This window comes from Bos indicus, chromosome 20 (assembly GCF_029378745.1).
Source record: "Bos indicus isolate NIAB-ARS_2022 breed Sahiwal x Tharparkar chromosome 20, NIAB-ARS_B.indTharparkar_mat_pri_1.0, whole genome shotgun sequence".
NCBI classification, from domain to species: domain Eukaryota; kingdom Metazoa; phylum Chordata; class Mammalia; order Artiodactyla; family Bovidae; genus Bos; species Bos indicus.
In genome coordinates this window covers 55,104,393-55,118,944 of record NC_091779.1, presented here as the reverse complement: position 1 = coordinate 55,118,944, position 14,552 = coordinate 55,104,393, and the positions used below count along the sequence as shown (strand labels likewise).

Sequence of the window (14,552 nt, the reverse complement as noted above, 5' to 3'; positions counted from 1 at the left end):
AGCACCCAGGTAATGGCTATAGTTTTTAATAAATGGTATCTTTGCTGTGTATCTCTGTTCTATTCAGTAACAGGATCCAAGCATTGCATGAATGGGAAGCACGAACTCCCCCACGGATGCTGTGTGCAGATGCTACGTGTGACTACTTCTACATTTACCCATTGGTTAGTAGACTCATGAATTTTTCCTAGTTGGGAGACAATGCCATACAGAGGTCTGTGATCGGCTGCACATCCTCCATTCTGAAGAACAGTGGCAGATCCTTACAAAGTATGCCACCCTGCTGGAATATCACCTGCCGACTGGCTACCGACTGACTGGTTGGTCTTTTGAAGTATGGTTCCATCATAACGGGGACTCAGTTTTGGTCCCCGTGACAGGCAGTCTGGTTTTTCAGCAGGATCAGTGCTAGATCAGCTTTAGCAGATTAAGGTCCATGGTGTTTGTTAATTAAATCTTAAACTGGGCAGTCTCTCTCTGAGTCATCACCATGAGGCCACAGTGTCAATAATCTCATAATGAGGGTTCCTAGGTTCATTAAAGACTTTCAATGTTTCTTGGAAATTACTAGGAATCATATTATGTGCATTTCATTTCCATCTGAATAATTTTTTTTATTTTATTAGATGAGAATTGCATTTTAATGAGAACAAAAAGCTTTGAAACAGAGCACTGAAAGGAAATAACCTGTACATTTTGTTACCAACCCAGAAAGAGTAAGGCAATATTCCATAGAGCAATGTTCCTTAACTTAGTGTACATTGGAATCACCTATAAGGCTTACTAAAATGCAGATTATGGAGCCCACTCCCAGTTTCTTACTTGGCAGGTTCTGAGTTCTGCTGAGATTTTTATTTCTAATGGGTTTCCAGCAAAGCTTATGCTGGTGGTCCTTAAACTTTGTGTACATTAGAATCACCTGTAAGGTTTATTAAAATGCAGATTATGGGAGTTTCTTACTTGGCAGGTTCTGAGTTCTGCTGAGATTTTCATTTCTAATGGGTTTCCAGCAAAGCTTATGCTGGTGGTCCTCCTGAGAACCACACTTCGAGAAGCACTGCACAGAAGATACTGTTTATCTGGTGTGCATTTTCTAGATTCTAGGTACTTTTATTCAGTGAATAGAACCTTTCATGATGTTATTTTCTCTCTAGAGATCATTTTTAAAGGTTCGCTAGGTAAGAAATTTAGGATATTCATAATTTTGGTAGGATTTGATTCCTCTTGAATTCTTATTTTTTCGTAGTGCAAGGTTTGCTAATCTTCTTGTATCCTACTCCATTGTTATTCCATGAAGCAAGAACTCTTCTCTGCCTTTTCTGTCTGAACGGACTAGACACCATGAAATCTCCACCTGGGCAATGACTTGTTAAATGGCTGTTACAACTCTGCCTGCTTTTATGTTTCGGCACCTTAGGGGGCACTTTCAAACTCTTTCTCCTCTCAATCCTCCAAAGATAAGAACTCTGTGATTTTTGTGCCATTGCTTAGAAACCGGTTTCTGCTTTTTGGCCTCCTTTTCATTTGAACCATATTTCTTTTGTTTATCAAAACACTGTGTGCACAGCCATAAAAGCAATCAGTTCTGGGTCCCAGTCTAGATAAAAGATTTTCCTGAACAGCTAACATCCCAAAGAGGAGCATGCAGACACTCTTATTAATGCACTCACAGCAATTTTTATATCTGTTTTGCAGTTGCTCAATGTCTACTATAAATACTGAGTTTTCATACAAAAATACCCAAGGAAATTCTCTAAAGGGTCTCAATAGCCTACTTCTAAAGACTTAAAACTTGGAAATCACTTATAGCTCCTATGTTTTTGATTGACAGCTTTCCTTCTTTCCCTTACCCACATTTTAGTGTCTGTCAAGCTGTTGATCAGAGCTGTTTTGTTGTGCTAATTTTTTGGTAGCAAGAATAAAACAATAGTCCCTGCCAAAGGTGAAACTAGAGCTTTTACTGAGCAGAAACGTCCTGATATTGACACCTCTGGGCTGCCCTAGCTTAAGGATGTCACTGTTTAAACAATTTATATCCAGTTTTACGCACCTTACATATATCCATTGTCCTATGTAATATTCTATAATAAACATTCAAAAGAGCCTTCCCGATGGCCAAACAATAAAGAATCCTCCTGCAGAGCAGAAAACTCAGGCTTGATCCCTGAGTTTGGAAGATCCTCTTGAGGAAGAAATGCAACCCACTCCAGTATTTTTACCTGGAAAATCCCATGGACAGGGAGCCTGGTGGCCACAGTCCACAGGGTTACACAGAGTCAGGCATCACTGAGCAAGCACACACAAGCAAACCTTCAAAAATATTCATATACTAACAGACAACACACATTATCATAACTTACTTGGCTTTCTACTTTACAAGTATGCATTCTGTAACATCCTCATTTTATTTTTTTAATGGCTTACAATATAATTAATAACCCGTGTGAGGAAAGTTGAAACTTGGATATGAGACAAACCACTTTTTATTTGCTATGCTTTAAGTGACCTCAGTCCTCAAGAGCTAGCATTTATTATATTCATTCTCCTCACACATTCTGTTTATACCTTATGCAAATTAGAAGATCATAAAGCATTCCATGGAGATGTTAGTTATGCATGTTTTATGACACTATTAATGCATCTTTGCATGTCTAAAATGACACATTGGCAAAAAATTGATTAACCACTATGTATTTTACAAACTGAAACTAATTGTTTAACTAAATGGATTAGTTAGAACTTGTTAGCCTTGTGGGAGCACATGTTGAATTGTTTTCATGCTTTTCTAATTTTATTACAATAAATTTTCTGCAAATGAATGGCTTTAAAAAGGAGTGCATCTCAGTTTATAGGCAATAGGAGTATGTCTACTTCCTCAAAATATATGCTCAAACTAATAAAAAAGACTAATGAATACATTATTACACTTTTATGGTGCATATTTTTGCCTGTCACATTAAAATAAAACTAGTTTAGGGACTTGCAAATGATTCAGATCTAAAAACTTTGCTGTGACTATGCTCATTATGAAAGTTTGACCTTTTCTCCCCCTATCTCTTGTGAGTATAGATCAAGGAAGAAATAATGAATTTCACTTAGTCACTTACATTGCTATTAGGTAGCTTTTAATGGTGCTCGCTGACAGATCTGCCTTGAATTTTGCAGCACTGAAATCCATCATCATAAGAATAAAATTTTTGTTTTTGCTCAGTTTAAATATATTCAACTTGAGCCTTCTTACTTGTGAAGAAGAAGTCTTAAGACATGTTTTCTTCTTTTTTTTTAAGGTAATTAATTTACTTATTTCACCGCACTGGGCCTTAGTTGTGGCACATTGGACGTTCCATGCAGGGTTTTTTTAGTTGCAGCATGTGAGATCTTTAGATGTGGCTGCAAGCACTTTAGCTGTGGCACGTGGGGTCTAGTTCTCTGACTAAGGCTAGAACCCAGGTCCCTACAGTGGGAGTCTTAGCACTTATCCACCAGGCAAGTCTCAAGAAGCCTTAAATTTGATGACCTGATTTGAACTTTTCAGGACATTTTGGTCCTCTCCAAAGCATCCATGAGATATTTGGTCTGTAAAACTTCGGTCCACACCAAAAGGTCCTTGAGATTTAGAGCAATCTCCCATGTTTATAAGCATATTTGGTCTATGCGAAGTGGTTTTAGACAGGACTAAATCTCAAGGACCTTTTGGTGTGGACTAAATGTCTCAAGGACATTTTGGACAGGACCAAATGCCTGATGATCAACTTGGAACATATGACTGTTTTTTCATAAATGTGGTCTAGATATTTATGATCTATTACCTGCTCACAAGGAAACATATATTTTATGTCTTTTTGTGATGTCAGTTATCCCATACTCAGTTTGTCAAACTTCCTGACACTTTCAATTTTGTATGTTGTTTGTATTACTTTGTGAAGAGACCAAATCACAGTAATAAGAAAATCACAATGTATAGCATCTCAAATAAGTTAGAAAATGACCTTTTTCTTAAGTCATAGTTCAAAGCAAGGTAAGTGGTCCTGTGGGGGTGGGCAGGCAGCTGTATTCTACATGATCATTCAGTAATCCAGGCTCCTTCTCTCTTGCTGCTCTTTCGTTCTCTAAGGTCCTATCTCTTTCCCAAGTTCTGGCTTTCAAGAGAAGAAGAATGAAAAGGGAGGCAAGCAATTTCTTAAGAATGAGTTGGGGCAGCAATTGGCAACCTCCTGTCTTCCCTTTTGAGAAGTAGCAGGTTGATTTTACTACGCCTAATAATAATTCTTATTTTCTATTCAAAGTTGTATTAAAATATAGTCTTCAAAATTGCTTTGTGATTAAAATGTATGTGTGCGTAATTCGTATGTAAAATTACACTGTGGTAAAACATTCACTTTGTGAGCATATCTAATAAAAAAGCTTTGGCACACATGTTCAAATCTTTTGTCTATAACTTTATGAGATTAACATTTCCACCTAACTTGACCATTTTAAGTATATATACCCTTAGGGGGTTACCAGAATCATTTAATGTTCTTGAACTTTAAAATATGGTATTTAGATTAGTGGCACAATATCTCTGTAGAATTACTCATAAATATGTCAAATATAATAATTTTGACCTCACAAATGCATTTGTTGATTTATATCACTTACACTTTTATTATAAAATGTGACATTAAAAATGAACATTAAATCAAACATTAAATATTATTGGCACTAATTACTAAGTTTGAAGGAGCTTTTAAAATGATGAAATATAACTTAATATTCAAATGATGTTATAGAATTAGGTACATTAAATGGATAAATGCTAAGAAAACCTTGTTTTAAAATGATTAATATCCTAGAAAAGCACCTAATATAGAGATATTTTCTATGTCCCCCAAAATGGTCTATATTATATGCTATTTTAAAAAATGAGTGGATAAACATAAAATCAGCAATGGTATTTTTTCCTAGATAATTTTTCCTGCTGGAATTCCACCTTGGATATTTTTCCATCTTTAAGAAAACTAAGATCATGGCATCTGGTCCCATCACTTCATGGGAAATAGATGGGGAAACAGTGGAAATAGTGTCAGACTTTATTTTTTGGGGCTCCAAAATCACTGCATATGGTGACTGCAGCCATGAAATTAAAAGACACTTGCTCCTTGGAAGGAAAGTTATGATCAACCTGGATAGCATATTAAAAAGCAGAGACATTATTTTGCCAACAAAGGTCCATCTAGTCAAGGCTATGGTTTTTCCAGTGGTCGTGTATGGATGTGAGAGTTGGACTGTGAAGAAAGCTGAGCGCCAAAGAATTGATGCTTTTGAGCTGTGGTATTGGAGAAGACTCTTGAGAGTCCCTTGGACTGCAAGGAGGTCCAACCAGTCCATCCTAAAGGAAATCAGTCCTGGGTGTTCATTGGAAGGACTGATGCTAAAGCTGAAACTCCAATACTTTGGCCACCTCATGCGAAGAGTTGACTCTTTGGAAAAGACCCTGATGCTGGGTGGAACTGGGGGCAGGAGGAGAAGGGGAATGACAGAGGATGAGATGACTGGATAGCATCACCAACTTGATGGACATGAATTTGGGTGAACTCCGGGAGTTGGTGATGGACAGGGAGGCCTGGCATGTTGAGATTCATGGGGTCACAAAGAGTCGGACATGACTGAGCGACTGAACTGAACTGAACTGTAGAATATATTTTGCTATATAGTAAGTTTTTTACCTATGACTATATATTTGCATTATATATATATTATATTTACATTAATATGAATTGAGATCGCCCATTATGACCAGCCTAGATAGCATATTCAAAAGCAGAGACATTACTTTGCCAACAAAGGTTTGTCTAGTCAAGGCTATGGTTTTCCCTGTGGTCATGTATGGATGTGAGAGTTGGACTGTGAAGAAGGCTGAGCGCCGAAGAATTGATGCTTTTGAACTGTGGTGTTGGAGAAGACTCTTGAGAGTCCCTTGGACTGCAGGAGATCCAACCAGTCCATTCTGAAGGAGATCAGCCCTGGGATTTCTTTGGAGGGAATGATGCTAAAGCTGAAACTCCAGTACTTTGGCCACCTCATGTGAAGAGTTGACTCATTGGAAAAGACTCTGATGCTGGGAGGGATTGGGGGCAGGAGGAGAAGGGGATGACAGAGAATGAGATGGCTGGATGGCATCACTGACTCGATGGACATGAGTCTGGGTGAACTCCGGGAGTTGGTGATGGACAGGGAGGGCTTGGCGTGCTGTGATTCATGGGGTCGCAAAGAGTCAGACACGACTAAGTGACTGATCTGATCTGATCTGATAGCTGAAATATTTGAAGTTATTTTAATGCTACAATTAGTTATAAGGCTTTTTGTTTTAGTCAAATATCCAGACTTTAGAAAATGTTTTATAATTTATAGTTTTACACTATTTTTTATTTTACTTATTAATTTCTTTATTTCTCTCAGTTAATAATCCAGCATGTTATAACTGAAACTGATTTCTCCTAGGAATTAGAAAACTTGATATCAAATTCCAGTTCGGTAACTATTGTTGTTCTGTGACCTTGAATAAAACATTAACATTCTCTGAGTCTCAATTTTTCAGTATCAGTATGAAGGGATTCAGTTCAGTTCAGTTCAGTCGCTCAGTCATGTCCGACTCTTTGCGACCCCATGAATCGCAGCACACCAGGCCTCCCTGTCCATCACCAACTCCCGGAGTTCACTCAGACTCATGTCCATCGAGTCAGTGATGCCATCCAGCCATCTCATCCTCTGTCATTCCCCTTCTCCTCCTGCCCCCAATCCCTCCCAGCATCAGAGTCTTTTCCAATGAGTCAACTCTTCCCATGAGGTGGCCAAAGTACTGGAGTTTCAACTTCAGCATCATTCCTTCCAAAGAAATCCCAGGACTGATCTCCTTCAGAATGGACTTGTTGGATCTCCTTGCAGTCCAAGGGACTCTCAAGAGTCTTCTCCAACACCACAGTTCAAAAGCATCAATTCTTCAGCTCTCAGCCTTCCTCACAGTCCAACTCTCACATCCATACATGACCACAGGAAAAACCATAGCCTTGACTAGACAAACCTTTGTTGGCAAAGTAATGTCTCTGCTTTTGAATATGCTGTCTAGTTTGGTCATAACTTTCCTTCCAAGGAGTAAGCGTCTTTTAATTTCATGGCTGCAATCACCATCTGCAGTGATTTTGGAGCCCAAAACTCCTAATTCCATTTCTAAAATTATGTTTACCTATCACATTTTTAGAATTTTTTAGAAGTCAATTGTTACATTTACAAGATATAAAGATGATTTAGATGTAGTCTTGCTTCATGTGGTGCTTATTTTCTTAGAAAGTAATTATTTGCACAAAAATAGAACACTTAATACTTTAAGTGCCACAAGAGAAATGTAAATTTTCAAATTCCTTGAAAAAACATTAAAGAAGGCATTATTGTAAACCTTCTGTCAGAATGGTATGCTATTATAGTTTTTCATCAATTTACAGATTATATTTTCCCAGGTTCAACTAATGTCACTTCCTTTTTATATGGCCCAAATTGTCCATTCTTCTAACTTTTATTCATGCATCCAATTGCTTCTTTTTTTAACCGCTTGCATCTTGAAAATTGCATCTTGATAATTCCAAGTGGAGAAAAAAAACAAAAGTATTTTCTCCTGGAAAAATAAATTCAGCTCCTTAAACTGGACTCATAACTTGCTATATGTTGGTGTCAAACCTTTTCAGTATTAACTCTTGATTTTTCTATACGACATTTCACTTTAAATATATGAATCTATTTGTAATCCAGCTGCATGTATGCTCAGTTGTTTCAGTCTTTTTTGGCTCTTTGTGACCCTATGGATTATAGACTGTCAGGCTCCTCAGTCCATGGGATTCTCCAAGAATACTGGGGTGGGTTGCCATGCCCTCCTCCAGGGGATCTTCCTGACCCAGGGATCAAACCTGCATCTCCTGAATCTCCTATTTTGTAGGTGGATTCTTTAAAGCCAAGACAGCTACACGAATGTAAATTAGTTGTGGATAATTTGAATAGAGTGGACACTTGCCTAATAAACAATTTTTCTATATTTCTTTTATCCTTCAACATTGCATGGAATAAAATGAGTCAAGGAAGTACCATTAATCCAACACCATGAGCAACAACTTCTTGCTTGTCTTTAAACAATATTTGAAACATATTTTAAAACATAATATAAAAGCCAAATTTTGTGTAATATCATTTATATCTGGGATCTAAAAAAGCCAAACTCACAGAAACAAGTAAAATGGTGGTTATCAAGGACTGTGGGTCAGGGAACTGAAGACGCGTCAATCAAATGGTATAGGTTACCAGTTACTCATTGGAAAAGACGCTGGTACTTAAAAAGATCAAAAGCAATAGGAGTAGGGGGTGGCAGAGGATGAGATGGTGTGACAGCATCACCAACTCAATAGACATGAATTTGAGCAAACTGATGCTCAAATAGTGAGGAGATAGTGGAGGACAGGGAAGCCTGGTGTGCTGCAGTCCATGGAGTCACAAAGAGTCAGACACAACTTACTGACTGAACAACAACAACCAGTTAAAAGATGAGTATGTTCCGAGGATCTAATGTAACTATAGTTAACAACACTGTCCTATATACTTGAAAGTTACTAGGATAACAGATCATGAATTTGCTCACCAAAATGAAAAGAAAATGGTAGTTATGTGAAGTTACGGTGGTGTTAGCTAACCCGACTGTGGTGATCATTTTGCAATATATGCAAGTATCAAATCATCATCTTTAACTTGCACAATGTTAAATGCCAGCTATATCTTAATAAGTCTGGAAAAAAATCTGAAGAGAAACATACTCTAGAGATAAACATAGACAGAGTTCAGGAATTTGAAAATACAATTTATACCAGATATCAGAAGAGACAAGTGAAAGCATAAGGTGCTTTTTTTTTCCTTTTTTTTTTTTTTTGCCATGTCAACCAATCAAATAAGGCCGCTGTGGTCGGTACCCGTTGACTCTTCTGGATAATACCTAATTCATTTAGGTCCAAACATACTTTTTCCTGGGGTAAGTTAACTCTGGACCTTTAAAAATAGTTTTCCTAAATTAGGTAAAAGCATCCTCCATTGAATCTATTGTTTTACTTCAGAAAAACCACAAATGACTAAATCGAACTCTGGCTGTGAAAAGTATCCACCTTCAGAAACTAGGGATTATAAAAGAGAATGAGGTGGTTCCCATTAAGTAAATGGAAACAGGCCATATAGGATCAACCAATATTACCGAGAATGAGAAACACTGAATATAAACACAAAACACTTTTGAAAAAGGCTTGGACAGGATTAATGGGAGCCAACAAAGTCTGTCTGAATGATTAATGGGAAGTATCAGAGGGCAGTTGTCCAGGACCAGCAGCCGCAGGAAATCTCCTGCTATCTATTGATATTATCTGCTAATATGCAGAAAGCTGAAGAAGCCAAAAGAATGGGCTCACCTTTTTCAGGACTGTAGTGTAGAAGAACAACTCCAGCTAGCAGTAAAGGAGAGCAGTCTCTGGAAAGCCATGGCCCACCATGGAAGTAAGCCAGCAAAGAAATACTCTAATTTCTCTCCCTACCTGCCCTCTGATTTGCTCCCTTTGGCCAAACTCAACTGGAACCAGGGAATGTTGTGGCCCAGGGGAACAACCTCTTGGGGATGTTGGTGAATGTAGGGTGAAAATGGGTAGGGAGCAATACCCACAGGAGCACTGACCCAAATGGAATAAAACACAATACTATCTGATTTTTCCCATGCCCTACCTTCAGATTTTCTTTCTTCCATGCAACACCCTTCTCTGATTTTAAAAAAAGAACTATTTAAAACAAAGACATTTTAATAATGTATGAGAGATTGTAGATAAGGCGTAAGACTTGAATATTTGCAAAATGGATTATTTAATCCAGAAGGACACAGATAATTTGGACAAAAGTATAAGGTCTGAGATCCCACACATTTGAGAAACACAGTACACTGTGCCTGAGCCAGCAGGGAAGTCCCCCCAAAACACAGTACACTGTGTTCTGTTGCTGGAGACCATCAATGGGCATCGGCTAATGAGGAAAAGTGTTGCATATTTTATGGTAGTTAAGAATCCAGACTTTCGCTTTGGTCTGATTTGGTTCATACAAATTCTTCAGCAGTTGCTGTCCATGTAAATCCACCCAAATTATTTGATATGAGTCTAAAGAGCTTCAGCTCTAAAATAGGAGTGATGATAATACTACTTACCTCAAAAGACTCTTGTAACGATCATATGTAGATTTGTCATAATGACCTAATTCAGAGCAGGCACTCAATAATATGAGCTATTATTTATTATATTAAAGGTACTGAGAAGTCTCCCAGTTTTTTTTTAAGTCTTTGTTTAACCTCATATTACCAAATTTATAAATAACAATGCCTCCCCCCCATTTTTTAATAGTGCTGCTAATATTAATTCTGGAGTATATAAATTAACCTAATTCCTGGTTATTTGGGGAAGTCATTCACTGTAATCTGTCCAATATATTTCTTCAAAAGAAAATAATTTCAATCCCCGGACTTTTAGAAGTTCCAGAGGATTTGTATATATTTTCTCCCTAAATACCATGTATCAGAAGTATTTTGTTGTCAGGAGAAAAAAAATTCCATTTATATCTTCTAATCTATATTTGGCATTTGAGCTTCCACACTATCTAGACAGCAGCATATGCAAACTTGATTGAATCCCACATAGTTTTCGCTTTCTTTTTTTAAACCAAATGTCACATAGTTGAGTTATGAGTTTTTACTAATGCAGCTTGCATCTTCAGAAATACATACATTTTTTATCTGAGAAAAACAATCTAGTCCTTAGTTAATCCTAGTATATTTCTTAAAAAGTTAACTTATAACATGGAAAGATCATTTCTTATTGCCACAGAATTTATACATGTAAATTCTTGACAACAGCAGAATTAGATATTTCTCTAAATTACAGCAACCAAGTGGAAGAGCATACCACATTTGTTATAACTTTTAAGAATTTACCTGATTCTACTTGCCATACTTACAGGGACTAAATGATATTTTTTAGAAATGTTGAAGATGGAAGAAAATAACTGTATAGGTATATAGGTTGAAACTGGCAGAATGGCAGAATAGTACTTGAAATATTTTATTTCTTTCAAACAAAATTAGCATTACAATTTTTACATACTTTCTAGTATTTACTATGCAAAGCTATATGTATGAAGATATACATATGGATATATATACACATTATATATATAATACACATAGATGGGTGAATATGCAGCATTATATATGTATATGTATGAAAATACATGTAAGTATACATATGACATGTATAAATATATTTTCTTTACACAAGTTTGTGTTTCTCATTAAAACACTGTCAAAATCATTTTCTCACTGTTTTAAAATTTACAAAAACAACATTTTAAAGGTACAGTATATTTCCTGATATAATTTATGTACACCCTTTTTCTAGGTATCTAGATATTATTTAGTGTGCAACTGATATACAAGAAAACTGTAGAGAAGAAAAAATGTATTGGGTAGAGAATAGAATACCAATGATGAGTTTGGTTAGGAATTTAAATAAAAGTGATATCTTCTTTATTATTGCCATTAATATTAGTCTTTTAAAATATTTATGCTTTTACAGTTTGTTATTTAGCTAAGTATTTGGGCCCAGAAGCAATTCACTGAAGAAAACCTTTTTTAAAAAATTAAATAAACAGAAATAAAGTCTGAAGATGATGCCCTGCTGCTTTTTATTTCTGAAAAATCATATAATAAAAGGAGGACCACAGAGGGTTTTAAATAAACCCCAGAATGAGGTATAAATAAAATGAAGAAAATAGCTTCCTTGACCTATTTAAAACATGTTTTTTCAACCTTTTTTCTTTATTCCTATAGCTTTCTCAATCAAGGACTTAGTATAGCTCAGTAGGTGCAGTAGGTTGGTAAAAGTTAATACCAATTTTGCATGAACTAGAGCTGTTCCTCACTTGAACTTGAGAAGAACAATGTCAACTCAGCTCAGTGTGAAAGAATACATAAAAATATACTAAATTTTATTTGGATTTATGGTACTAGCATAGCAAAAGGTATCTGTTCTTCATGTACATTTATTTATCTTCAGACTGACTTATTCATGGTGAATATCCTAGTGAAAATCTAGTCCATCTTCCAGAAACCAATCTTTTTTTGCCTGAATTTTGAGAAGAGATGAATTAAGTCTATTCAAACAGCATTCAGTCTCGCTTTAAAATAAACATTTGAACAGTCACCTAATGACATTTCCTTATGTTGGGAGCTGACAATCTAAAACATCTACTTCCATGATATACTGGACTTTGAGGGGAGAGTTCTCAAAATATTCTCCATCTTGACATGATTGCAAGCATCGTTTCTGACAGAGTTTTAGGGTCCCTGGGATAGCCCAGATGTCAGTGTTTCTGAATGTTTGATTCGGTACCTGCAATATCTTGGAGAGAGGCCAACCCTGAATCACTAGTTAACTAAAGAGAAATCTTAGAAAGTGATGTCTTTGGAGAAGTAATTCACATAAGCATAGTAAAATTCCTGTGTTCAAGTTTTGATTTGGAAGTAGGAGAGTGAGAAGCCCATAGAGATAGAACAAAATAAGGGAACTTAGGAAACATGGTTTTACCCAAAGTAGACATAATTTACTGATGTAAAGATGACAATGTGAGGTTTTATTTTATTTACTATTATATTTGTGATGATTTCTTTTTCATCAAGCCAGGCATAACTATATGAAGTCTAGATCAGTGGTTATTATATGTATAAGTGCCAAGTAAGCCCCTACAAGAATCATGCTGGGTACCATTAAAAATGTAAAATGAGGCCACCTCCCAAAAAATTCTGATTCAACAAAGAAGGAATGAGATTCAAGAAGCCAATAATAATAATGATAATGTAATAATAAAACTCTAAGAGGTCTAGTACAGAAGCAACCACATGCCAGACCACATCAAACTGAAATAAATGAGACATCATGAAATAGGTCAGGATGGATCACGAGTAAATAGGTTGACCCAACATTTTAAGTCTTGGAGGTAAAAGTGGGTCAGTGAGGCGGGTTGATAATTTCCCTTCACCCTAATTCTTCCCTCGTTTCATTTTAATAGAACTTTTAGCTAAGCAGATAAACACTGAAACATAAAGATAAATTTCTAAATCTTTCCTTGCCTGTTCATTCATTCATTTCATTTCAGTTGCATAGTCATGTCCGATTCTTTGCAACCCCATGAATCGCAGCACGCTGGGCCTCCCTGTCCATCACCAACTCCCGGAGTTTACCCAAACTCATGTCCATCGAATCAGTGATGCCATCCAGCCATTTCATCCTCTGTCATCCCCTTCTCCTCCTGCCCCCAATCCCTCCCAGCATCAGAGTCTTTTCCAATGCGTCAACTCTTCGCATGAGGGGGCCAAAGTACTGGAGTTTCAGCTTTAGCATCATTCCTTCCAAAGAAATCCCAGGGCTGATCTCCTTCAGAATGGACTGGTTGGATCTCCTTGCAGTCCAAGGGACTCTCAAGAGTCTTCTCCAACACCACAGTTCAAAAGCATCAATTCTTCAGTGCTCAGCATTCTTCACAGTCCAATCTCACATCCATACATGACCACAGGAAAAACCATAGCCTTGACTAGATGGACCTTTGTTGCCAAAGTAATATCTCTGCTATCTAGGTTGGTCATAACTTTCCTTCCAAGGAGTAAGCGTCTTTTAATTTCATGGCTGCAATCAAACCATCTGCAGTGATTTTGGAGCTCCAAAATAAAGTCCAACACTGTTTCCACTGTTTCCCCATCTATTTGCTATGAAGTGATGGTGGGTGTGGTCAAATGACTGAATTACAGCTAATGGGCTGTCAGAAGGAATGTCCTATGTCAGTTTAGGAGATATCTTTCCCCATTTTTTCATCATTCTTTTCTTTTCTTTCCTTTGGCTATTCCAAAGGAAACAAAGTAGAAGCTGCCAAATTATCTTTATCTTACCTTTCACATTATTCCTCACCTACAGTATTCTTATTTTAAAAATTATATGCACATGAATAAATATCAAGGGTGCACAGTGTAGAAGAGGTAGTAATCTGGGATGCCAAGGTCAGGATACAAAGTGACTCAGAAATAATTTCTTCATTGGGTTGGTCCTATGTCATTTGAAACATTAGAAAGCAACATATCAAGTCTGAGAAATTTGTAGTTTAAATAATCTGTCTGCAATACAGGAGACAGGGGTCAGGAAGATCCCCTGCAGAAGGCAACCCACTTCAGTATTCTTGCCTGGAGAATTCCATGGACAGAGGAGCCTAGTCTGCTATAGTCCATGAGGCTGCGAAGAGTCAGACATGACTGAGAGACTAGCATACATATACAAAGATACAACACCAGAAAAGTAAGGCTGCTAAGGGTTTTAAAACATTGATAAAGTGTGCACAAATAGATAACATATCAGTTTGCATTACTACTGCCTGAGGGCAATTTTGATTGTTCTAAATATATATTTTTTAAT

At 36.8% G+C, this 14,552-nt stretch overlaps 1 long non-coding RNA gene across 1 annotated transcript in view; it reads left to right on the top strand.

The window, feature by feature from the left end:
* LOC139178021 (uncharacterized) overlaps positions 1-4,327 on the top strand; it is a 229,430-nt gene extending 225,103 nt beyond the window's left edge. The window contains exons 2-3 of the long non-coding RNA XR_011562453.1: positions 68-164; positions 4,115-4,327. This is a non-coding gene — a long non-coding RNA (uncharacterized lncRNA). The remainder of the gene's footprint in view (positions 1-67; positions 165-4,114) is intronic.
* Positions 4,328-14,552: the final 10,225 nt, after the last annotated feature.